General features: G+C 40.0%; 1 pseudogene; it reads right to left on the bottom strand.

Moving 5' to 3' along the window:
• The window catches only part of LOC149155861 (auxin response factor 17-like), a 166,165-nt pseudogene extending 147,361 nt beyond the window's left edge, over positions 1 to 18,804 (bottom strand).
• Positions 18,805 to 26,355: the final 7,551 nt, after the last annotated feature.

Genomic DNA, 26,355 nt, shown 5'->3' with positions numbered 1-26,355 from the left:
TAATTTGTAGTATTCATTTATCTTTTTCTGGTAGTTTCATATTCATTATATAAATGACTACTTTAGTAGTTTATATTCGTTTCATTTACTTTCACTAATAATCGTTATAAACAACTAATTTAGTCATATACTCATTTTATTTGTGTTCATCATTAATAAACATAAACTACTAATTTAGTAGTTTTAGATTGATTTTATGTGTTCATTATTAACCAACATAGATTAATTAGTATGATTTTGCAACTAAATTTGAAAAAAATGCCTTACAATGTACATGTTCATCTAAAATGAAAACACAAATTTACATATGTTAATTACAAGACTAAGTAATATCAAGTGCAATTATAAATAATTCCAGCCACAAATTATATTATATAAAATGTCAAGTATTACAATATGAGTTTCCAACTTAATATTGGTTGGAGTATAATTTACACATGAAATATTGTTTCATCACTTCAAAACATAATCATTATGTTGCCAAGGCATTGCAAGTGAATTCACCAACTTTGAAGACTTTACCATCAATCTCTATGTGTGTGTCTTATGCAAGATATTAACTCTACACGTACCACTAGACTAGTTCTCTTCTCTCTTTTTATTTTACATTTTGTCATTGTATTGTTATTTTTCTCCTCTTTCTTCAATCCCTGCTTCTTACCATCAATACTGAGTTCATTTTCTGGGAAAAAAAAGTATAATACATTAAAATTCGATGAAAATTGCAATATAAACTAAAGTAGACTATAAAATATTTATACGATATATACCTCAACATAAGCAATATTGTTAATGTTATTTTTCCCAATAAAAGCAAGAAACTTGAACAAGTTTTCTTCAGTTGGGCAATAGTGGCCACTTTGTGGCCAAATGACCTATATAAACATACAAAGCAAATAAAATGTCACAAATAAACACAACAAATTTAGCAATTTCTACTAAGAATGTCTCATGCTCCACTTTTGTAGTTGTATTGTTTCCTCTAGTTATCTCTAAGAATCAATGACACTTCAACAATAAAATTGGTCAGTAGAAATCTAATGGGTGGAGCAAAGTATTGCTGACACGAGATTACAACAAGAAACTAAAAAAGAATAAGACAAGACTTTATAAATTGAAATACTAACCGGGAATATAGCTTCAATATAGTAATCTTCAATTGTCATCGTACTATTCCATGGGAAAAGGAATCCAATTCCCATAAACCAACAAATTATGTACGCCCCCTTTTTTCCCTGTAATTAATTGAGCAAGATTAGCACATGCAATTTCCATTTAGAATCTCTAAAATGATTCTATAAATATTCAAAACAAACTTAATGTTACCCATTCATTTTTCTGTAATGCATACAAAACTGAATATGCTAACTTGTTTTGAGCTAGAGAGTTTTGTAATTTATCGTGTCCAAAATAATTGCTTATTGTCATGTTTGCTTCTTCTTTTTTTAATGATCACGCAATAGACCTATATTTGATCAAAAAACATATTTTTCAGAATATATTCCATTTTTCTAATTCATAGCTAAATTTCCTTCCCATTTATAGCATTCAAACAAACTGGAATCATTTTCATTTAACAAATCATTTTTTTATATACTACTAAACGGACAGCTCCATAATGAAGTTAATTAGTGGTGGAATACTAATTAGTATACATGGATCTCCTTATTAGCATACACATAAATAAACTTCCTAATATAAAAATTTGAGTTATTCTCATTCATATAACTAGTATTAGTGCAGGTCCTAAATGTTTGAATTTGAAATTATACTAAATAAGGTGCACCTGAGGGACTGAAGAATGAAAGCACAAGACAATACTTACCTGAGATCTATAGGTGGTTGGAACAAAATCACCTTGAACTCCCATCAATGTTTGATTCTTACAAACGCAGCATCCCGCGTATTATTGGTTAGCATTTTCAACATTGAAACTTGTACTGCACCTTTTTTCAACTTGGAAATAGCATTGGCTCAATGAAGTTAATGCATACTCTTGCTTTCAGGTAAACCAATTTCATTCACAATGCCTATGTAGAACATGAGTACATGCTCAAATCGAGTTGTCTTGGATGATATTAGTAATCATCTTCCTTCCAAGAAAGATGCCACACAGATCATATTAGTAATGCAGGATAGAAGGAAGCTTCAGCATAAGCAGGCTATCAAGAATGTCAAGAAAATACCACATCAAACTGCTATCTTGCAAATTCTTCAAAGGACATCTATTCATTTGAAAGGGAAAGGTGGCAATAACTCTTACACTAGGCAAATTGATTATGTTCATAGAACATTTGAAGAGGAAAAGAGAAATAATTTTTCTTTTACCTGTACTTCCTCAATTATTTACGCAAGAAAATCTTCTCCAATAAATAAAAAAGAAAGACATTCGTATGCTTTCAGTTCCCACATTCCTATTACACATGCACCTTCACAATGGGTAGGGCATACATGTCCAGTGAATTTGGGGAAATTATTTCTTTCCACCAGTCGGCCAAATGCTTCTCGCCAATTCCCTTGATGTACGAATTCATTCCACTCAGTTATTTTGTTCCCAAGAGGACATCTACTGTTATCCTGCATGGAGGAAAATGTTTCACACGTTCATAATACATATGAGTGTACAATCTACAAAAAAAAATATTCAAGAACAAGGAATGTAATTAAGAAGCTTTTCATTATACAAAAATGAAAACACTTAGACAGTGAGCAAATAAACACAGTAGAGCTAGCAATTTCTACTAAGAATGCCCCATGTAAGGTTAAAGTTTGGCAATGGAATATGTTGTCCCTTAGTCTAATCAGGTTTTAACTTTCCTTTGATAACTCAAAGAGAATGGGAATTCAATGTAGAACAATGATAGAAAGCTTTTATTCATTCACACTTACCCATATCCTAAACAAGCATTGAAGCGCTATACAAATCCAAGCATGTCTCACATTCCACCAAGAAACATAATTTCCAGATTTTGATAGTAGCCCTTAAGGCTTTCTCAAATTTGTAAACAAGTAATGCATAAATATTCTTCCTTAGTTCTCAAACCTTCTCCTTTGTGGAGCTTGAGAAAATATGAGCATACACATATCACATTATAGCATGTTGTGGAGTACATTTAAAAGAAACCAATCACTCAAAATTTTATATTGTGTCAAGATTGAGGCATGTGTTAAATGCCCATTATCTGCATCTCTACATAATGGTGTCATTTTGGTTCAACACTCTCCCCATAAGGCTATTGTCCCTTAGTCTAATCAGGCTTTAACTTTCCTTTGATAACTTAGAGAGAATGGGAATTCAATGTAGAAAAATGATAGAAATATTTTATTCATTCACACTTACCTAGATCCTAAACAAGCATTGAAGTGTTATACAAATCCAAGCATGTCTCACATTCCACCTAGAAATAGAATTTCCAGATTTTGACTGTAACCTTTGAGGCTTTCTCAAACCTGTAAACATGTAACATCATAAATATTCTTCCTTAGTTCTCAAACCTTCTTCTTTGTGGAGCTTGAGAAAATATGTGCATACACATATCACATTATAGCATGTTGTGGAGTACATTTACAAGAAACCAATCACTCAAAATTTTATATTCTGTCAAGATTGGAGCATGTGTTAAATGCCCATTATCTTCATCTCTACACAATGGTGTAATTTTTGCTCAACACTCTCCCCATAAGGCTATTATGATCTCAAATTCACTAACTAAATCAAGGCTTTGCACTCTTCCAACATGGATATTGTGTTTTCTCCCTCCATTAATGCACCATTCTAGAACAACAATGGCATCCCATGACATGTATTGAACTATTGCAGAAACGTTAATGGACCCAAAACTCTTACATAAAGAATGAAAAATAATGATTAGCACAATTCCTATATCCCCACCTCAAAAAGTAAAATATACAATGGATGCTTTAAATAATAAAAGAGGAAATTATTTTTCCATTAATAGTGCTTAGTATTTGCATATGGTGTAAATTCAATAGTTCTACTCGTGGTTACTTAGGGTCAACCTAAATGGTTCTTTCACATGCATCAAAAGAAGTAAAAAGTGATAATAGGAAGGACTCATGTGAACTTTTCTAATCATACAGACTGAATCTACAAGTGTTGTTGTTATGCTCAATTTCTTATTGGAGTACCTATCAACTGACAAAGTTTGTACAAATGTTTGAAATGATACTAAATAAGGTGGACCTGAGGGACTGAAGAACAAAAGCACAAGACAATACTTGACTGAGATCTATAGGTGGCTAGAATAGAATCAACTTGAACACCCATCAATGTTTGACTCTTATAAAGGCAACATCCCATGTATTATTGGTTAGCATTTTCAAGATTGAAACTTGTACCGAACCCTTTTCTCAACTTGGTAATAACATTGGTTCAATGAAATTAATGCATGATCCTACTTTCAGGTAAACGAGTGCCATCAACAATGCCTGTGAAAAACATGAGTACATGCTCAAATCAACCTAACTTCGTTGATATTGGTAATCATCTTCACTAATTAGTGGTGAGATAAAGGATCTTGGTCTTGTATCAACACTCATCCCAAGGGGATATCATGTGATTTTGGCTTAACACTCTTCTGATAAGGCTATTATGGTCTCAACTTCACTAGCTAAATCGATTATTTTCACTCTTCCAACATGGATATTGTGTTTTCTCTCTCCATTAATGCACCATTCTAAAACAACAATGGCATCCCATGGAAAGTATTGAACAATTGCAGAAATGTTAATGTACCCAAGACTCTTACATGAAGAATGAAAAATAATGATTAGTAGTGAGCACAATTCTTATATCCCCACCTCAAAAAGTAAGAGATGTCCATATCTAAAAAATATTTTCCACAAATAAGATTTTGTTAGTTTCCAACCCTAACCCCCTTATTTATGTAATAGGATCGAGTCATAGTTATAGTTAAGTAAAGAGTCAATAAAGCCCATATTAATAATTGTAAGTGGTTGACCCGCATTTAAAGAAGGGACCACAGTTAGTTGCAAATGGGCCATAGTATTAGATAGATGGTATTAATAATAACCATGGTATTGACCCATGGTATTGCATGTATGGATCCTGTATAAAGGATAGAGACTCTCCTCGAGGAGCATCGTGTCTTATTTTGTAATTGAGCCCAGCTCTATTGGAGGTTGCCCCCTCGAAGAGGCAAGTGAACATTGCTTTCCTTTCTTATTAATAAAATACTTACTATTACTTCTTATTGTTCTGTGTTTTGGGTATATTTCTTCGCATATTTGGTATTCTAGTATCTTATTGCAGGTCAAGAGCATAACAAGTGGTATGAGAGCACTTTCCAAGGCCGGTGGGATCTCCATTTTTAGCAAAAAGAAAAACATTGGCTAGAGACGTGTTCCGACGTCTTTAAACCACGGGATCTGTCGTTGAACGCATAAACCTGCGGATTTGGGGAGGCATGCACGCAGGAAATACAAGAGGTGGTCACACTTGTTGGACTCCCTTGTAACCCCTGTGGGTACCACTTCGAGTAGTAGTGCATTAGACAGAACCGCGCATGGACTGTCTTCCAAGTACCCTCTGGGTATATCGGAAGCCCCCTAGGCTCTCTTGAAACCTCTCCATAAATAAACCGTCGGTCATCTTGCTGCTACAGTACACCAAGAACAATACTCGGGGAGATTACTCACATGTACGATAGGGTAGTCAGGTTGCACGTCTAAGGGTACGGTTGATCCTCCTTGGTTAATGCCCTGAAAGATTGGGCCGAGTACTACTATCAGACCCTTATGTATATTACGATCTGTAGCACCTGACACTCCTTGAGACCATAGTTCTCGAGTCTCTCTCTAGATCACGCATCATATTTGCCAGATCAGATCTAACAAGTGGGGTTTTGTCGCAGCTATAACAATCAGTTCCGCCATTCAGATCTATCAGATCGACCAATCAGATTTATCATATCTGCCATTCAGATCTAGCTGTTGGGTTCGGTAGCAGTCACCACAATCAGATCCACCATTTAGATCTAGCAACAAGGGTTCGATCACAGCCACATTCCTACTCATACTTTGCAGTTGAGGGCTAGCCAATAGATCAAACTATTTGTGTGGGCCCATATACCGGGGCATGATTCTCACGGGACATTGGGTAGAGTTGACTTTTCTAGGATTTGGCTACTGCAGTATTCCTAAGCGAGGAGTAAAACTCCTTTTGAAGTAAAAAAAAAAAAAGGAAGTCTGAGAGCCTCCCGGGATGATTATAGGAGACTTAGCCCATAAGAATCAGGTCGACGAGCTGAGCAAGGTGGTACCATTCACTTGTTAGCGTCAAAAAATTCGAGCAGTCCCAAATATTAAGTGCACCAGATTGGTGCATGGTACAAACTAGAGCTCAAGCTATGGCCAATGAAAAGATCGACACCCTTGAAACAAAGTTGGATGCAGTACTGACGTCGCTCAAGACGTTAGCTGACACACTCACAAAGGGCAAGTCGAAAGAATGCTCAGAGGCATATGCTTTCAATGAAAACATTGAGGGCGAGTCTAGCCATTCTCTTCACCTCTTTGGCAACCACCAATAGTCCCAGATGCAACCACCCAAGCTGGACATGTATAAATTTGATGGCTCTCATCCGGCCACATGGCTAGCACAAATGGAGCAATATTTCACACTGAATCACATCAAAGATGATGCGACTCAACTTAGTGTGGGTAGCATGTACTTGGACAATGAAAGATGGCAATGGTGGTAGTGGCATCAACGTTGCTATGGAAGGCCCGTGACTTGGCAGACATTTGCAAAAGCTCTTACGGATCGCTTTGACCATGAATCTAACTTTTTGGGTCATCCCACTAAGCTCTGATATATAGGAACAGTGAACGAATATATTACAGCCTCTGAAGCCTTAGCCTTCCGCACAGGAGGTCTACAGAATCAGTTCTACTTGGAATGTTTTGTCAGTGGTCTCAAAGAAGCCATACAAGCCCACGTCCGACTACAACACCCAACCTCATGGCTAGTGATGAGCCTCGAATTGGGTAACTTATTGGGCTCATTTTGCCTAATTGTCCTTGTTCAATCCTCCATTTTTCATAGATTATGCATGTTTTTTAGTATGTTTATGTTATTTGAAAGAATAAGGGTGGTCACTCTACCAAGGAGGCTAATACATGGTTATTTCAGGTTTTTTGGACAAAGTTTGGAGAAAAACCAAGTAATTATGGGCTAGGTGACAGCCAAGCTTGAGGTGAGGATTTGTAGGGAGGTTGTCTCTTGCATTAAATGGCCCTTCCTCGAAATCTCCACCCTCAACTCCGAGCTCAACAGGCCACCAAAATGAATCCTGAAGGCAGCCGAGCAGCTTTGGGAAGAGTGACTGTTTACTGGTAGTTTGAACAGCCGAGTCCCTTGAATTAAGGAGGGTTGTTAGGCCCCTCGTAGTGTATAAATGGGAAGGCCTCAACCTTCGTAGTTTACTTTTGGAACTGTTGGTATTTGCACTCTAGTGCCGTAGTTTTCTCAGCTTGTTTTCTTGTATCTACTGCTGTATAACTTTCTTGTGATGATTATTTTTGAGTAATGAAAAGCAGCTTTACTTGGCATCAGATCTGAGTTCTTTATAGGAGCCAGCAGCTCTTGGGGTTGGGCCCAACCCGAGTGCCAAGGCCTCCTTTATGTATTTTTATTTTTTCTTTATGTCTTTGCAAAATCATTTCTATTAAGTAGATTAAATCTTGTTGATTAACTAGGTCATTGTTGATGATTAGAAAGACTTTTGATGTTCAGATTGAGTTGATAGGTTATTAATAGGGAAAAGATTCATAAAAGGGCCATCAATCACCTCTGATTTCACCTCTCCCTCAGTGGGATCAGGAGCTGGGATCAAGGTGACCTTGTTGCCCACAAAAACACTGACTTTGCTTTGCCATGCAATCATTAGTGTTTGATTTTTATTTGCAGAAGTTGGTTACAGGTTCAGATTCTTGATTTCTTCATTGCATAGTTATTATACATGGTTTCATTGCAATTTAAACTTCCGTTCATTCTCTTTACTGTCAGCTAGATCAGATTAGGTCAACGTAACTAGGTCTCTGATTTTACAAGTCTTCGTTGGTCCAATTGGAAAAACAACTTGCAGAGCACCTGTACCACTTCTCTTTCTGCCCATACTCCATCAATCCCATCTGCTCCATCCCCTAACATGGATTCTTGCCTCACATTTGCCATTTGCTCACATAACCCTAATTTTTGTGCAACATTGCTTCATTCCTCCTTGAACAAATCAAGCCATATTCATCTTTCCTCAACTCCATCCACCAAGTCCTGGACCTCCTTACACCCCTATCCTACCTGCATACTCACTCCTTCACCTTTCTCTCTCCATCCATTAGGGAAAATTTTAAGAACCCCCCCTAAATTTATAAATATAATAAATGGGCGAATCTCCATGGTATATAGGAAAAATGGAAGGCAATTTTATCAATAATATAATATGTATATATAATTTTTTGGCGAATCTCTCACTAGGCATGGCGAATATTTTACTCAATTATAAAATCTTATAATATCTTGGCGAGGCTTTCACTAAATAATAAAACTTTGTAAAGTCCTAGTGAATCTTAGCATAGGCTACATGCTGGTTTAATCCCCCCATTTAAATAGGCTACATTCGGTAAATACCATGGGTAAATACCATGTGCCATTTTGGTGAATACCATGGGTCAATACCATGTGCCATTTTTATTTTTATTAGAATATTTTACTCAATTATAAAATCTTGTAAGATCTTGGCGAGTCTTTCACTAAATAATAAAACTTTGTAAAGTCCTAGTGAATCTTAGCATAGGCTACATGCTGGTTTAATTCCCCCATTTAAATAGGCTACATTCCAGGTGAATACCATGGGTCAATACCATGTGCCATTTTTATTTTTATTAATTCTAATATTAGGGTTAATAATGGTTTTTTGCATGGTATTAATAACAATCTAGTCCATGGTATTTGTCCCATAGTATTTTGGCCATAGGTTTCACCTAAATATAACCTATTTTTTGATTGTTAGTAAATATAAGGTGACTTATGGAGTAAATATAAAAAAATGTTTTATTTGTTTACCATACCTCTCGTTTATTTATATTTTTATTAATTTACCATACCTCTTTTACAAATATGGTATTTGGCCCATAGGATTCACTTAAATAAAACCTCTTTCTTGAGCCTTCATAAATAGAACGAGGGTTATGGACTAAATATAAAAAGAGGTTTTATTTATTTACGATATGTCTAGTTTATTTATATTTTTATTTATTTACCATACCTCCACTTTACTTATATTTTTATTTGTTTACACCCTTACATGTATAGGTGACTTATGGAGTAAATATAAAAAATGTTTTATTTATTTACCATACCTCACATTTATTTATATTTTTATTAATTTACCATACCTCTTTTATAAATATGGTATTTGGCCCATAGGATTCACTTAAATAAAACCTATTCTTGAAAATGGGCGAATGGTTTCACTTAAATAAAACCTATTCTTGAAAATGGGCGAATGGAAGGTTGTAAGTCCTAATTTCAAGGGCTAAATTTACCTTTTTTACCCTCTCCCTTAAAATAAGGTGGGCTATTTGAGGTGATTTGTAAAAATGTACTATGATACAAAATATTCGCCCACTAAAAATTTAAAACCCCTTAATTTCGCCAAAGGGCGAACATTCGCCCCTAAAATTATCCTTGCCATCCATCCTCCAAAATCCCATTTCTGAACAACCTGTAGAAAATTACAGACATCCTGTAGAAATTCCAAAACATCCTGTAGAACCCGTGAAGGCTTTCTGTAGAGGCTCACGAATGAAGTTTCTTGATAGGAAAACTCTGTGAAACTCTCTGGAAGGGTGTTAGGGACCCCTTAGGCCCTCTCTGAACCTTCTCGACCTCCTCCAAGCATTTCCTCTCACCAATCCACCTTTACACAGTCAAAGACAGTCAAATCGCATGCATGATAATTCTGGCAACTTATTCAAAAATACAAAAAGATGTTTTTTTCATATGTTACTGTAGAAGTAGCTTAGATACATGTATTTACCTTCCTAGAAGTCAATGGCATCTCTTTCAATAGCTTGCACCCTCTTTCTTGCATCAGTAGGGCTAGCTGGTAAAATTAGGGTTTGCTAGGGTTTACGTTTCCTTTCAGCTTTCCAGTTTCTTTCTGCAAGTAGATCAGCCTTCTTTGAGTTATCTCTCGTCCATCAATTAAAAAGCTTCTTCTCAGAGCTCATAGAAGTTGGCTTAAGCTCCTAGCGGACTTGTGCCAGCTGACCAAGTGTCAGCTCCGGCAAGAGCTAGTACTTGTGCATGTAGCACTGTCACTTCCAAGTTTGTTACGAACTACCGGGTTGATAAAAGTAAATAAGGGAGTCCCAGGAGTTGCAGCGTTATTGCTGCAATACTGGAGCCCACCATTCTTTTTGGCGTCGTTGCCAGGGAAGCGTCAGAGTATTTGTGATTGCTGCTTTTCTTCTATTTTTTCCTACTCCAACCTTCTGCTAAGTAGTTTATTTCATTTCATTTCCTCAAAAGTAGAGTAGATATTTCCTGCTTTCATAGATTATCATTTCAATTCCGCAATTTCAATTCTGCAAGCGCAGATTAGCATTTCAATTCTGCAATTTCAATTCTGCAAGCAAAGATTAGCATTTCAATTCCTGCAATTTCATTTGAGAAAAATAGATTAGTCCTTTCCTTCTGTCCCTTCAATTCTGCATTTTCATTTCCGCAAGATAGATTTTAGTTAGTTGCAATTCCATCTGTTTCAGTTTTGTAAGTACAAGCAGAAAAAAGAAAAAGCAACCAAAAATATTTTCATGCCTCGTAGGAACAGAGATAATACTGCAAAATTCCTACCCAACACCCCCACCACTTCACTGAGTCACCCTTCACTCTTCTTTGGTGACAGTGACCCAGAAGAACCTATAGGTGAACCTCCTGAGATATACGAAGATCCTATAACAAAAGAAGAGCAAGAAAACATTCCTTTTGAGACCATGGCCGAAAACAGAAACGGTAGAGACGATGATGAGAGAATAGAAGGTACCTTCCCCATCCGAGAGACCAACGGGGACATGAAGATGAAGAACATAAGTCCCTCAGCCTTGACTCATTTCCATGGATTGACTACTGAAGACCCTGATACCTTCCTGTTTGAGTTTGCTGTCCTTTGTCAAACTTATGACTACGCAGAAGACGAGCAAAAGTTGAAACTGTTTCCCTCTACCCTCAAGGATGCAGCATTAAGCCGGTTCATTGGGTTACCTGGAAACAGTATCACCACTTGGGCTCAGATGCAGCAAGCCTTTAACAAAAAATACCGGGATTACTGTAGGTCAAAGAAAACAAAGGGAGAAATCTTTCGGATGACCATGGGAAATGATGAGTCTTTAGAGGACTACGAGGAACGGTTCCAACTTAGCTATAAACGGGCCAGGTGCACACTTGACCCTGAATCTCTAAAGCTGGTTCTGCTCTGAGGAGTTCCTGAAGACCTTCTAGATACCCTTCACATGCTAGCTAGAGGAGACATCTACCAACTACCTTATGAGGACATAAATACTGTGTTTAGAAACCACTCTAGGGCAGCCCGGAAAAGAGGTAGGGGGAATCCACTTTCAACTAGTACTACCTTCTCTAAGCATGAGTTTTCCAATCAGATGGAAGACCTCAAAAGTGAGATGAGACAGACCATTGCCATGCAACTTGATACTTTCTGAATCCAACAAAAGAAAGAGGAAGTTGAGAGGGCTTTGGCCATTTTTTGTCCTAGATGTACGAGGAAGCACCCTAAGAATGAGTGTCCATTGCACTTAGTAGAGGTATGTTTCATTTGTGAGGAAAACCACCCCACGAACCAATGCCCAACCTTGCCTGGATTTAAAGCCATGTACCAAGGGACTGAGGCAACCATTGAACCTCTCTACTTCCTCAATCAAAGGAGGCTGCATGGGCCCAGACCTTACCAACAGGGGATGCAAGGGACATCCCAAGCTTATTATAGCCCCAACCAATCTGCTCACATGCCTTCTTGGGGTCCCCCTGCTCATCCTTCCTGGTCCGCACCTCCTCTGTGGTCTTATCCACCTCAATACCATATTCAACCCACTGCGCATTCGTTTCATTCACATTTCCATCCGCAACCACAGTAGAATGCACCTCAACCAAGGTGGAGGCCCCAATATAACTCTCCTCCCACCATTCTGCCTCCACCACCAGCTCAGCCACAACCATTACCTCCTACCCCTCCAAGACAACCCCAGATGCCTGCTCAAGCGAACCCAAACCCCAACAACCGACAAGCCCAGCAGGTACACACTGGGGAGACAACATGCCCTACCTATGTTGTGGAAATCCAGGAGATCAACCTACAATCCAGGAAGACCCTTCCAGATCGCCAACCTCCTCCCCCAGAGGACGGGGAAGAGAAATAGGAAAGTGAACCCAAAGACATTCCACCCTTTCCTGAGCGACTAACAGTAACCATGCAACCAAACCCAGAAGAGACTGAACTTCTAGGAGAACTTAAACAGTTGTGTGTGAAAATACCACTTCTCTAGGCCATAAAAGATGTACCGATATACAATAAATTGATTAAGGAGAAGTGTTTCAGCCACCCAGGCAGGCGAAAGAGAGATGCCTTAACTATTAATGTCATAGGACAACTGTCTGATTTAATGTTAGGGCAAGTAATCTATCCAAAGTATTTGGACCCTAGGAGTGTTGTAGTTGATGTCCACATCAATGGCACTATAATCCCCCATACCTTAATCGATCTAGGGGCTGCCATTAATGTGATGACGAGGGACACCATGCTTAAACTCAACGTTCAGAGTTCCTTAAGGAAGACCTCGACAGTCCTGCAGTTGGCAGATCGCTCCACCGTGACTCCCGAAGGGATTGTGGAAGATGTCTTGGTCTACGTTGACTCTTGGGAGTACCCTGCGGACTTCTTGGTCCTTCAACCAAAGGCAAATCTCACTGGATACCCCCTCATTTTGGGAAGGCCTTGGTTAGCGACTGCGGATGCTTACATCAGTTGTCGAGCTGGAAGCATGACCATCAAGAATGGGCCCATGTCCAAGCAGATAGTCCTATATCCTCCTGCCCAACCTCTGTTAGAACATGACTTACCACTCTGGTTGGAAGAAGGATATGAGGATGAGGTCTACTCTGCACCATTGTGCACAGTAGAAACAACTAGGGGAGGCCCTCAAACCGAGGATGATTTAATTGAGACTTTGATTCAAAATCCACCTCCCAGTGCATTGTCCTTAGAGGAACTGGTGGAAGATACCCAAGCCAGCACCTTAGTGGACCTCTGTGTGACTGATCCAACCTCTCCCAGAGTTAAGAATGTGGATTTTGGTCCCGAAATAACTTTAAATATCAATTCCTCCCTATCTCCCTCCCAGGAGAAGGAGCTGTGTAGCTTACTGAACAATCATTTAGATGCTTTTGCTTGGAGCTATAAGGAGATGAAAGGAGTCCACCCTTCGGTCTGTACCCATCACATTTACATTAAAGAAGATTGTAAACTAGTCAGGCAGCCTCAGAAGAGAATGAATCCAGCCCTTAAAGACATTGTCAAAGAAGAATTGCAAAAATTGTTGGATGCAGGATTCATCTACCCTATCTCCGAGAGTGAGTGGGTCTCACCTCTAGTGCTTGTGCCCAAGAAGAACGGGAAGTGGAGAATATGTGTAGATTACCGAGAACTTAACAAAGCCACCAAGAAAGACCATTTCCCTTTGCCTTTCATAGATCAAGTGTTGGATGGACTGGCAGGGAAGAAGTTCTTCTCTTTCCTAGATGGGTTTAGCGGGTATAATCAGATCCAAATCAGCCCGGAAGACCAAGATAAGACCACCTTCACTTCTCCATGGGGTACCTTTGCCTACCGAGTCCTTCCCTTTGGGCTATGAAACACTCCTGCCACTTTCCAGAAAGCAGTATTGAGCATATTTTCTAAGTTGGTCCATGATTCGGTAGAAATCTATATGGATGACTTTACTCCTTATGGGTCCAACTTTCAAGAAGCATTGACTAATCTGGGAAAAGTTCTAACCAAGTGCATTGAGATGAACCTATCCCTCAGTCCCAAAAAGTGTGAATTCCTAATGACTGAAGGGACCGTGCTAGGTCATACCATTTCTCGGAAAGGATTACAGGTGGATCCTAACAAGATTGCTATCATCCAAAAGGTCCCACCTCCTCAAAAGGTAAGAGATGTTCGGATTTTCCTAGGCTTAGCAGGATATTATCGAAGATTCATTAAATATTTTAGTAAGCTAGCCTTGCCATTGTTTGGCCTCTTAGGGAAAGATGTTGAGTTCAAATGGTCTGACGACTGTCAGGGGGCACTGGATGAGTTGAAAGATAAGTTGGTATCCGCCCCGATCTTAAGAGGTCCAAACTGGGCCCTACCTTTCCACATCCACACTAATGCCTCGAACAAAGCCATAGGGGTAGCCTTAGGGCAAGTTGAGGAGAAACTACTATATGCCATATACTTCGTCAGAAAAAACCTGTCCAAGGCAGAAATGAACTATACTGTAACCGAGAAAGAGTTCTTGGCTGTAGTCCATTCCCTAAACAAGTTCAGACACTACATCACTGGTTATCAAACATTTGTACACACTGATCATGTTGCGATTAGATATTTAATGAATAATCCTTATGTAAATTCTCGTATCATCAGATGGTTACTTTTGTTGCAACAATTTGATTTGACTATTGTCGACAAGCCAGGTAAGGAAAATGTTGTTGCTGACTTCTTGTCTAGATTGGATTTGCCTGCAAGTGAAGAAGGAACAGTGGATGACCAAATTCCAGATGAACATCTGTTTGCTATCTCAGTACTCTCTCCATGGTTTGCTAATATAGCAAATTACTTGGTCTTAGCACAGTTCCCTCCGCATCTATCCTCAAAGGAGAAGAGCAGAATTGTAAGGGAGAGCTCCCCATTCACTTGGATCGGGGACAACCTGTTTAAACTTGGCCCAGATCAAATCTTGAGGCATTGTGTTAGGGCAGAGGAAGTCTTTGACATCCTCCTAACCTGTCATGATAGACCTTGTGGAGGCCACTTTGCAGCAAAAAGTACTGCCTTCAAAATTCTACAGGCAGGCTACTATTGGCCTACTCTTCATCAAGATGTCAAAAGATACATCAACCAGTGTGACCGATGTCAGAGGATGGGGAAACCGACTCCCAGGGATGAAATGCCTCTCCAACCTCAAGTGACCTTCGAGCCATTTGAGAAGTGGGGCATGGACTTTGTGGGTCCTATCAACCCTCCTTCAAGGCAAAGGTCTTACATCATTGTGTGCACCGACTATCTGACAAATCGGGTAGAAACAAAGGCAATCAAAGCAGCAACAGAAGAAAAGGTGGCTGAGTTTTTAAGGGAAAATATCTTCTACAAGTGTGGCTACCCAAGAGAGTCAGTCACCGATCAAGGAAGCCAGTTCACCTCCAACCTGATTGAAGACTTGCTCGCTCATCACAAGATCAAGCACAGGACTTCCACCCCATATCATCCTCAAGCAAATGGGCAAGTGAAAGTCACTAATAGAGCATTGGAAGGTATTTTGACTAAGGTGGTGAGCAACAGCAGAAAGGATTGGGAAAATCGCCTTGTTGAGGCCACCTGGACCTACAACACCACTTGGAAGACTACAATAGGTTTCACACCTTATGAGCTGGTCTATGGGAAGAAAGCTTTGATGTCCATAGAGTTCGAGTACAATACATTGAGGGTGGCAGCTCAGCTGGACTTAGATCTCAGCCATGCTCAACGTGAAAGATTACTACAGTTGAATGGATTAGATGAATAGTGAATGCAGGCCCTCCTCCACTCAGAAGTAGTTCAACTCCAGACGAAGATATGGCATGACCGGCAACTTAATGAAAAGCAATTCCAGCTAGGAGATTGGGCGTTGTTGTATGACTCAAGATACAAGGATTTCAAAGGGAAGCTGAGGACAAGATGGTCAGGACCATATACAATGGAGAAATGCAATGACAATGGTTCAGTCCTTATCAGGACCATTGATGAAGAAGCCATCCCCATGCTTGTCAATGGGCATCGATTGAAAATCTACGGGAAACCCCTTTCGAGGCAGGAGTTCGTTGAAACTTTGGAAAAATCAGTGCTAGTAGTGGAGCAGGGTTCTGCCTCTATTCCGCCCACACCTTGATCATCAAAAAAAAAGGGAATAAAAAATATCCCTGGGTGAAAACCTCTCTGAGGCGCCCGGGGCAGACAGTGAGGGTGAAAACCTCACGGAGGCGCCCCAGTTGTCTCTCAGAAAATAAAGAAATGGAATAAAAAAGATCCTTGGGTGAAAACCTCTCTGAGGCGCCCAGGGCAGATAGTGGGGGTGAAAACCTCATAGAAGGTGCCCCTAATGTCTCTCAAAGAAAAAAAAAAGAAAAAAAAAAAGGAAAAAAGAGAAAAAGTAAAAGAAACAGGTCTAATCTTTGGAATTATTGCAGGTTGCAGGGAATACAGTGCAGATAAAGAAGGTCGTGCAAAACGATGAAAGAGATCTGTACCAAGCTACAAGACATCCTCATAGACACTCCCTCCATGGCCACTCACTTTTCCCGGGATTTGAACACATTCGGATCGACAGGAAGTTCTGAGCTTTCTACAGGAAGTTTTGGGATTTCTACAGCAAATATGCATTTCTACAGGAAACATCCTATAGAGCCTTCGGGCAGGCCAAAATCGATTCTGGAAAGGGATTTAAAGCTTGAATTCTGTTGATTAGGCCTACAACCACCCCTCTCTTCCATCCTGTTAGCGCTTGAGATTTCACCCTAGGCTGAGGAAGGTAAACCTTCAAGGCTACATCAAACCATTTCACCTCGTAGCTAGCCCTACGAGGTATGAGAAGGCTCTCTCGGGTCAGATTTGATAGATCTTTCAATATGATTAGGCTGACCAATTAAGAATAAGGATTTTAGGCTAGTAAATTGATAGGGGGTTTGATTTGATGATTTGTGGGGTTTTTTAATGGAATGACGGGGCTTTTCTGGGCTACATGGGAAAAATCACAGCTTCAAACAGAAAAATATAATGACTACACAGGTTATCAACTGAGGCAAGGTAGGCATGCAATTTAACACCAAATCTGGTTTCAAATGGGATGGCAAGACTGGTGAGGAGCTAAGGAGGGCAGACAATAACTCTGAATCCTCCTTAAACAGTAGAAAACATCGAATGCGAACAAACTTATAGGAGGAGCATATAATACTATGAATTCCTACCTAATCACTTCATTTGTTCAGCTTGAAAGGGTCATGAAATGAAATGGAACATAACTGATTACATATGAGACAAAGGGAAAAACTTATGCTAAATCAACATACCACATGAATCTCAGCAAACAGAGCTGTGAAATTCCATTAAATTCTCTGTCATAAAACTGTACAATAAAAAGCTCTCTGCTTCTCCAGCAGCTCCCAGCGCTCAGAAAAAACTCTCCCTCCTTCCCTCTAACTCATTACAAATGAATAAATACAATGCTGCCCAAAACAGGGGCGCTGTTTTAACTAACTACAAAAATATGAAACAAAATACAGCTGGGGGAAAACAAGTCGACCCCAAGATGAGGGATTTGTTTTATGATTATTTAATAAATAAAACTAAAAATAATCAGCGCTTTCCTGAAGGGAGAATGGCGCTCTTTCCACTGAATTCTGTTGATGATTGACCAAAACTGGAGCGCATATCTAGTTTGCAATATTAATTAAAATCTGGGAAATAGGAATCGAATCCTATCTTGTTGTTCTGGCACCGTTTGAATAGCGGTGGCATTACACGTTTACCCTTGGCACTCTTCTGTTTCTTGTAAGAGTCTAGTAACTTTGGTGTGTAAACAGCATCGTATGCCACCTGGAGCTCCACATCAACATAGTCGGCATCCAATTCTATAGCCAAACGAAGTACATCAAGGCGTGTTGCTTCATCCATACTCCAACGCTGCTGGTTCAATGCTAGTCATACCTTCTCCCGTCTCTGGATCCCAAATTCTGACTACTCGATTATCAGCAGTGATCATTCTCGGCCTCGAAGCATTTAGAGTTGAATGCCACTTGATATCCAAAATAGGACCACCATACATGTGATCTTTAACTCGAAAAGGCCTTGAAGAACGCAGATCATATATTAGCACCTGTCCAGAACTATTTCCAATTGCCATCTGAAAGCTTTCAGTTTCCTCGAATCGTATCGCAGTGACCTCCTGATCAGTATCTCCTGCATGTGTAGCTACATCAATTCTTCCTACCGAAGCTTTTTCTCTCAAATCAAAACATTCTAAGGCACCATCTTCTCCACCACAAGCCAACAATCCATGAACTGGGCTTCGGCAAATTACATTGACTGCTGGAGAGTGAGTGTTAAAGACGCAAAAAAAAACGACCCTGTTCCAAGTTGATGCGATATAAATCTGGTGAAGAAACAGCACAAATCAAATCACATGACCAACGATCATAGACAATATCCCTTCCCATCATCTGTACAATACACACTGGACCTTTTTATTTAAAGGATTATTAAACTTCTCCACTAGTTTTTGTCTTTGGGCGCCACTAGTGCGTCCATCAAGCATGTACCATTCTTTACCTTGCCTCCAGTATTCATCTTTCTTTCCACGCCGAGGTAATTTAGTCAAGAATGACTCAATAGGATCTAATGTACTCAAGCTTTGGCTGAAAACCAATGCCTTATCACCTCGCTCAGAGCTCATGGCCAGGAGTAGCAACTAGAATGGTTATTCCTTCACGCAACCTCGCTTTTTCCATTCTCCAAAGTTGATGTCAAAGCTGGAATGCCTTCAAGCCCACCATTCTCTAGAACCTTGAGAAAAGGCAAACCCTTTGCACCAGATTTGATTGCTTCCTTATAGATATCTCCTTTCTTCAGACTTGTATTTGAATATTTGCTTGATCCCAGAGGCACAACCAAAGCCTTGATGACTCCAGCAGAGTGTAATGTATTCATAAAAATTTGAAAATCTGTTCCACTAAAGACTTCAGAAACATTTACCAATTCCATCTCGAAGCGGAGATCTGGTCTATCAGATCCATAGCGATCCACGGCATCAGCATATGTTAACCTTGGAAAATGAACAGGAAGTTCAATTCCTTGAATCTCGTGGAAAACATGTCTTATCATATCCTCGTTGAGTTTTAGCATGTCATCCAATGGTGTGAAAGCCAGCTCCATATCTAGTTGTGTAAATTCAGGTTACCTATCTGCTCTCAAGTCTTCATCTCGAAAACGCCTTGCTATTTGATAATATCTATCAAATCCTGACACCATCAACATCTGCTTGAACAGCTGAGGACTTTGTGGCAAAGCATAAAATTCCCCTGGCTGAATCCGAGATGGAACAAGATAATCACGGGCACCTTCAGGTGTAGACTTTGACAAAATTGGTGTTTCAATCTCCACAAAACCATGGACATCTTCTAAGTATCGCCTTATAACCTTAGAAACTTTGTGTCGGAGCCTTAGATTGATTTGTTGACACCGTAGATCAAGGTAACGGTACCTTAAGCGAACCTCCTCTGTTATGACATCATGTATTCTGACTTCACTTGGTTTCTGGTTATTTTCCAGGTGGATCATGCAGGACTTCTTAGAATCAATGCTGCTCGTCTTATCAAAAGGAGTAATTGATTCTGCTTTGTATGATACTGCACCAACTCTTGATTGGCTTTCCAAATATGCTGGGAAATTAATGCTTACTGCTTCTCCACTGCTACGAACTATACCACGACCAACAGATTCAGGGATAGTTACTTCCTTTTCCATTCCTAGCATACACTCTCGAGTAGAAGCACGTTTCTAAATTTCATAATCATCTTTAAGGTTTACTTCTTCAGTGGATTTATCAATAACCGGAAACTTGATTGGTGGAAGCTCAAGTTCTCTATCAGATTGTACTTTCAGCACTCCCCTATCATTTTCATTCGAATCCACCTGCTCTTTTCCTTCCACAGGCTGGTGTGTTGTAGACTGAGAACCACTTGAACGCAGCTCTGCCAGTAATTTGTCATCTTCAATGAAAAGCCTTTTGCAGAGATCCAATTTCGCAAGTTGGGAAGCTAGACCATGTAGATCGACAGAAAGAACTGATGCCTGGACAATTGCTTCCCGTCATCCAATCCTCATAATCAGAAGTCATGTTGTCATTGCTAATAAAATGATCATCGTCACCCCATGACAAGAGATTACGCCTTCTCACATATAGCATTGAACTTATACCCGCTGTATCTTTGGTGTGAAAACCACAAAGTCAATATGAAATGTTTGTGTTTTTGCAGGGATAGGAGCTTGAAATCACTGCCGTCTTTTGAAAGCTGAAGATAAATTACATAATTTAAATCCACACATTAATGATTTCTTCTTCAAAACCCTGTTTTGAAGAAGAATCAATCTCTGATATAAGACAGAGTCTAACATCGGCTCCATTTGGGATGGCAGCTGCAGCTTCCTGGAGGTGCCAAGAACCGCAGAACTTTGGGAGAGCAGACCAGTGCTTTATTCATTGGGCAATGGAGTCATCTTTCCAACAAATCAACACAGCTGAAGACTTATTTTCACACTGAAACTTAACTCAATCAAACTAAAAGCCAACTGAAACAAGATGCTGCCCTTATGGCTGCTTATTTATGTACATAACCTATTCTAATCTGCTGTACAAACAATAGATCAGGTAATGCTAAAATGCCAAATTAACCATGCAAGTAAACCTGAAATTGAAGCCGCTTGAGAATGCTGCCACGAAGTCACAGATGCAGTTGCTGGCAGCCCTTCATGCATGTGTTGAGCCTGGTCACGGAAAAGATAGCCTGATCTGTCCATCAGAGTGAAAAACCTGTCCATATATGCTGCAATAGGATCACGGACACCGGCCTCTGTTGGCTGCCCCAACTCTGCAATGCATATTTCCAGCTGCACATTGTCAATGTATACCTCTATAGGCAAATCTGTTATTTCTTGTTTCGATGGAGGAAGGATTTCCAAGAACTTTTTAGGGTCTTGGAAATCATAAGAGTGGATCTGCTCATCGAGATACTGAATCTCATTTTCAACTCTTTCAACAACTAACTCATAAAATCTAGTTTTGCCTTCAAGATGAAGCTTCGGAGATTTCACACATTGAAGGAAAATACTGAAAAATTCTTCATTAATTTCAATACCTGCTAACATCTCTCTAACTCCATCTAGAACTTCACAAAGTGCAGGGTCTGCCACATACCCTACCATTGCATGAACATATCAACAGGCACTGGAATGTCTGGATCGAGTTGGAGTCGCCAGGTGAATGATTCAGCCTTTCAAGTGTCTGATCGTTTTCCACTATCAACAATCAGATCTGAACTTGATATATGTACTGGGGTAAAGTGTCAATGAAGCGCTATGTTCACAAATCCCACGGAGATAGACTGAAGCAGCGTTTATCTACTTGCGCTGATGTAAAACAAGAGCGTTTTCGAAGGCTTCTGGCGTAACTTCAGGCTCCGTCTAAGACTTATGAAACAAACACATCAATGAGCAAACGATTAATATGTTCTCCCCAGTATGGTCGCCAATATGTTAGCGCTTGAGATTTCACCCTAGGCTGAGGAAGGTAAACCTTCAAGGCTACATCAAACCATTTCACCTCGTAGCTAGCCCTACGAGGTATGAGAAGGCTCTCTCGGGTCAGATTTGATAGATCTTTCAATATGATTAGGCTGACCAATTAAGAATAAGGATTTTAGGCTAGTAAATTGATAGGGGGTTTGATTTGATGATTTGTGGGGTTTTTTAATGGAATGACGGGGCTTTTCTGGGCTACATGGGCAAAATCACAGCTTCAAACAGAAAAATATAATGACTACACAGGTTATCAACTGAGGCAAGGTAGGCATGCAATTTAACACCAAATCTGGTTTCAAATGGGATGGCAAGACTGGTGAGGAGCTAAGGAGGGCAGACAATAACTCTGAATCCTCCTTAAACAGTAGAAAACATCGAATGCGAACAAACTTATAGGAGGAGCATATAATACTATGAATTCCTACCTAATCACTTCATTTGTTCAGCTTGAAAGGGTCATGAAATGAAATGGAACATAACTGATTACATATGAGACAAAGGGAAAAACTTATGCTAAATCAACATACCACATGAATCTCAGCAAACAGAGCTGTGAAATTCCATTAAATTCTCTGTCATAAAACTGTACAATAAAAAGCTCTCTGCTTCTCCAGCAGCTCCCAGCGCTCAGAAAAAACTCTCCCTCCTTCCCTCTAACTCATTACAAATGAATAAATACAATGCTGCCCAAAACAGGGGCGTTGTTTTAACTAACTACAAAAATATGAAACAAAATACAGCTGGGGGAAAACAAGTCGACCCCAAGATGAGGGATTTGTTTTATGATTATTTAATAAATAAAACTAAAAATAATCAGCGCTTTCCTGAAGGGAGAATGGCGCTCTTTCCACTGAATTCTGTTGATGATTGACCAAAACTGGAGCGCATATCTAGTTTGCAATATTAATTAAAATCTGGGAAATAGGAATCGAATCCTATCTTGTTGTTCTGGCACCGTTTGAATAGCGGTGGCATTACACGTTTACCCTTGGCACTCTTCTGTTTCTTGTAAGAGTCTAGTAACTTTGGTGTGTAAACAGCATCGTATGCCACCTGGAGCTCCACATCAACATAGTCGGCATCCAATTCTATAGCCAAACGAAGTACATCAAGGCGTGTTGCTTCATCCATACTCCAACGCTGCTGGTTCAATGCTAGTCATACCTTCTCCCGTCTCTGGATCCCAAATTCTGACTACTCGATTATCAGCAGTGATCATTCTCGGCCTCGAAGCATTTAGAGTTGAATGCCACTTGATATCCAAAATAGGACCACCATACATGTGATCTTTAACTCGAAAAGGCCTTGAAGAACGCAGATCATATATTAGCACCTGTCCAGAACTATTTCCAACTGCCATCTGAAAGCTTTCAGTTTCCTCGAATCGTATCGCAATGACCTCCTGATCAGTATCTCCTGCATGTGTAGCTACATCAATTCTTCCTACCGAAGCTTTTTCTCTCAAATCAAAACATTCTAAGGCACCATCTTCTCCACCACAAGCCAACAATCCATGAACTGGGCTTCGGCAAATTACATTGACTGCTGGAGAGTGAGTGTTTAAAGACGCAAAAAAAAACGACCCTGTTCCAAGTTGATGCGATATAAATCTGGTGAAGAAACAGCACAAATCAAATCACATGACCAACGATCATAGACAATATCCCTTCCCATCATCTGTACAATACACACTGGACCTTTTTATTTAAAGGATTATTAAACTTCTCCACTAGTTTTTGTCTTTGGGCGCCACTAGTGCGTCCATCAAGCATGTACCATTCTTTACCTTGCCTCCAGTATTCATCTTTCTTTCCACGCCGAGGTAATTTAGTCAAGAATGACTCAATAGGATCTAATGTACTCAAGCTTTGGCTGAAAACCAATGCCTTATCACCTCGCTCAGAGCTCATGGCCAGGAGTAGCAACTAGAATGGTTATTCCTTCACGCAACCTCGCTTTTTCCATTCTCCAAAGTTGATGTCAAAGCTGGAATGCCTTCAAGCCCACCATTCTCTAGAACCTTGAGAAAAGGCAGACCCTTTGCACCAGATTTGATTGCTTCCTTATAGATATCTCCTTTCTTCAGACTTGTATTTGAATATTTGCTTGATCCCAGAGGCACAACCAAAGCCTTGATGACTCCAGCAGATTGTAATGTATTCATAAAAATTTGAAAATCTGTTCCACTAAAGACTTCAGAAACATTTACCAACTCCATCTCGAAGCGGAGATCTGGTCTGTCAGATCCATAGCGATCCACGGCATCAGCATATGTTAACCTTGGAAAATGAACAGGAAGTTCAATTCCTTGAATCTCGTGGAAAACATGTCTTATCATATCCTCGTTGAGTTTTAGCATGTCATCCAATGGTGTGAAAGCCAGCTCCATATCTAGTTGTGTAAATTCAGGTTACCTATCTGCTCTCAAGTCTTCATCTCGAAAACGCCTTGCTATTTGATAATATCTATCAAATCCTGACACCATCAACATCTGCTTGAACAGCTGAGGACTTTGTGGCAAAGCATAAAATTCCCCTGGCTGAATCCGAGATGGAACAAGATAATCACGGGCACCTTCAGGTGTAGACTTTGACAAAATTGGTGTTTCAATCTCCACAAAACCATGGACATCTTCTAAGTATCGCCTTATAACCTTAGAAACTTTGTGTCGGAGCCTTAGATTGATTTGTTGACACCGTAGATCAAGGTAATGGTACCTTAAGCGAACCTCCTCTGTTATGACATCATGTATTCTGACTTCACTTGGTTTCTGGTTATTTTCCAGGTGGATCATGCAGGACTTCTTAGAATCAATGTTGCTCGTCTTATCAAAAGGAGTAATTGATTCTGCTTTGTATGATACTGCACCAACTCTTGATTGGCTTTCCAAATATGCTCGGAAATTAATGCTTACTGCTTCTCCACTGCTACAAACTATACCACGACCAACAGATTCAGGGATAGTTACTTCCTTTTCCATTCCTAGCATACACTCTCGAGTAGAAGCACGTTTCTGAATTTCATAATCATCTTTAAGGTTTACTTCTTCAGTGGATTTATCAATAACCGGAAACTTGATTGGTGGAAGCTCAAGTTCTCTATCAGATTGTACTTTCAGCACTCCCCTATCATTTTCATTCGAATCCACCTGCTCTTTTCCTTCCACAGGCTGGTGTGTTGTAGACTGAGAACCACTTGAACGCAGCTCTGCCGGTAATTTGTCATCTTCAATGAAAAGCCTTTTGCAGAGATCCAATTTCGCAAGTTGGGAAGCTAGACCATGTAGATCGACAGAAAGAACTGATGCCTGGACAATTGCTTCCCGCCATCCAATCCTCATAATCAGAAGTCATGTTGTCATTGCTAATAAAATGATCATCGTCACCCCATGACAAGAGATTACGCCTTCTCACATATAGCATTGAACTTATACCCGCTGTATCTTTGGTGTGAAAACCACAAAGTCAATATGAAATGTTTGTGTTTTTGCAGGGATAGGAGCTTGAAATCACTGCCGTCTTTTGAAAGCTGAAGATAAATTACATAATTTAAATCCACACATTAATGATTTCTTCTTCAAAACCCTGTTTTGAAGAAGAATCAATCTTTGATATAAGACAGAGTCTAACACATCCATCGCCAGTTTCATCTCTTTCCACCACCATTGCAACAATCTGGTTATGTATTCTTTCACAGTTATACAAAGAGTCCTGTTTTCCTCATATTGAATTTTTTTTTTCCCAAGTGACAAATCAAGCACACAAAGGCTCACACACTCTACTTGTCAAAGCTCCATCAGGACCCTTCATCCGCGAATACAACCTTGCTCGTTTCAGCATGCATCCCAGGAGGAGAAGCAGCTACAGGATGTGCTACAGGAATCCTGTAGCAGCTGATCCGTCTAGAGCACATACTCTGGAGTCAGTAGCAGCTGAGAAAAGACAGAGCCGTGAATGCAGTGTTCACAACCAGAGGATCAGGTCCTGAATCCTTGCATACAACATCAGCCAATGAAATAAGGAGTTCCAGCACCTGTGCACGAAGAAGCAGTGAGCAAAGCCATCGTTCCACATCCCGAAGCCTGCAGAACACGTCCATGGCCACACAGGTAAGTGTCTAACCTTATTCGTCAAATTGCATAGACTATACTCTGAAAACTGCATGTCTGTGAAATGGTGTGGATTGAACGAATTCGGTGGCCAGTCAACTGGCCACCCACAGTCAGTCGAATGGCCTCGTGGGATCCAAACGAGCTCGGTTACACCAAAGAGACGTGCAGCCGACACGTGGGAAGTGTCCAATCGGGGAGAATCGGCGGATTGGTAGTAATGGCAACGGTTAATGGCAGAGAAAGGAAATGGCAGTCAGAGACACGCCGAGGAATGATGGCCATGACGTTGGCTAACGGATCAGCTTGGACACCTCACCCCCTCACCATGAATTGCGCCGTAATTCAAAATTGCTCGGCCGAAGAACTCCCGATGAACCTCTATCATTTACACTTGCAACTGTTTTTAGCAAAGTACGCGTCCTCCCCCTCTGCAGTTTGTTAGCCTGAGCTTCTCGGCCCATTTCAAAATCCTCTCGCATCCCAGGCTCGTTCAAAAGTGTCGTGACGTCCTCTAGAAGCCAGCAAAGCTCTCTATAG

Source organism: Pinus tabuliformis, chromosome 9 (genome assembly GCF_031772625.1).
Source record: "Pinus tabuliformis cultivar Carrire ecotype Pingquan chromosome 9, CPIR1, whole genome shotgun sequence".
In the NCBI taxonomy this organism is placed as follows: Eukaryota; Viridiplantae; Streptophyta; class Pinopsida; order Pinales; family Pinaceae; genus Pinus; species Pinus tabuliformis.
The sequence above is the reverse complement of the archived record's forward strand: the minus strand, read 5'-3'. Positions and strand labels throughout refer to the sequence as shown.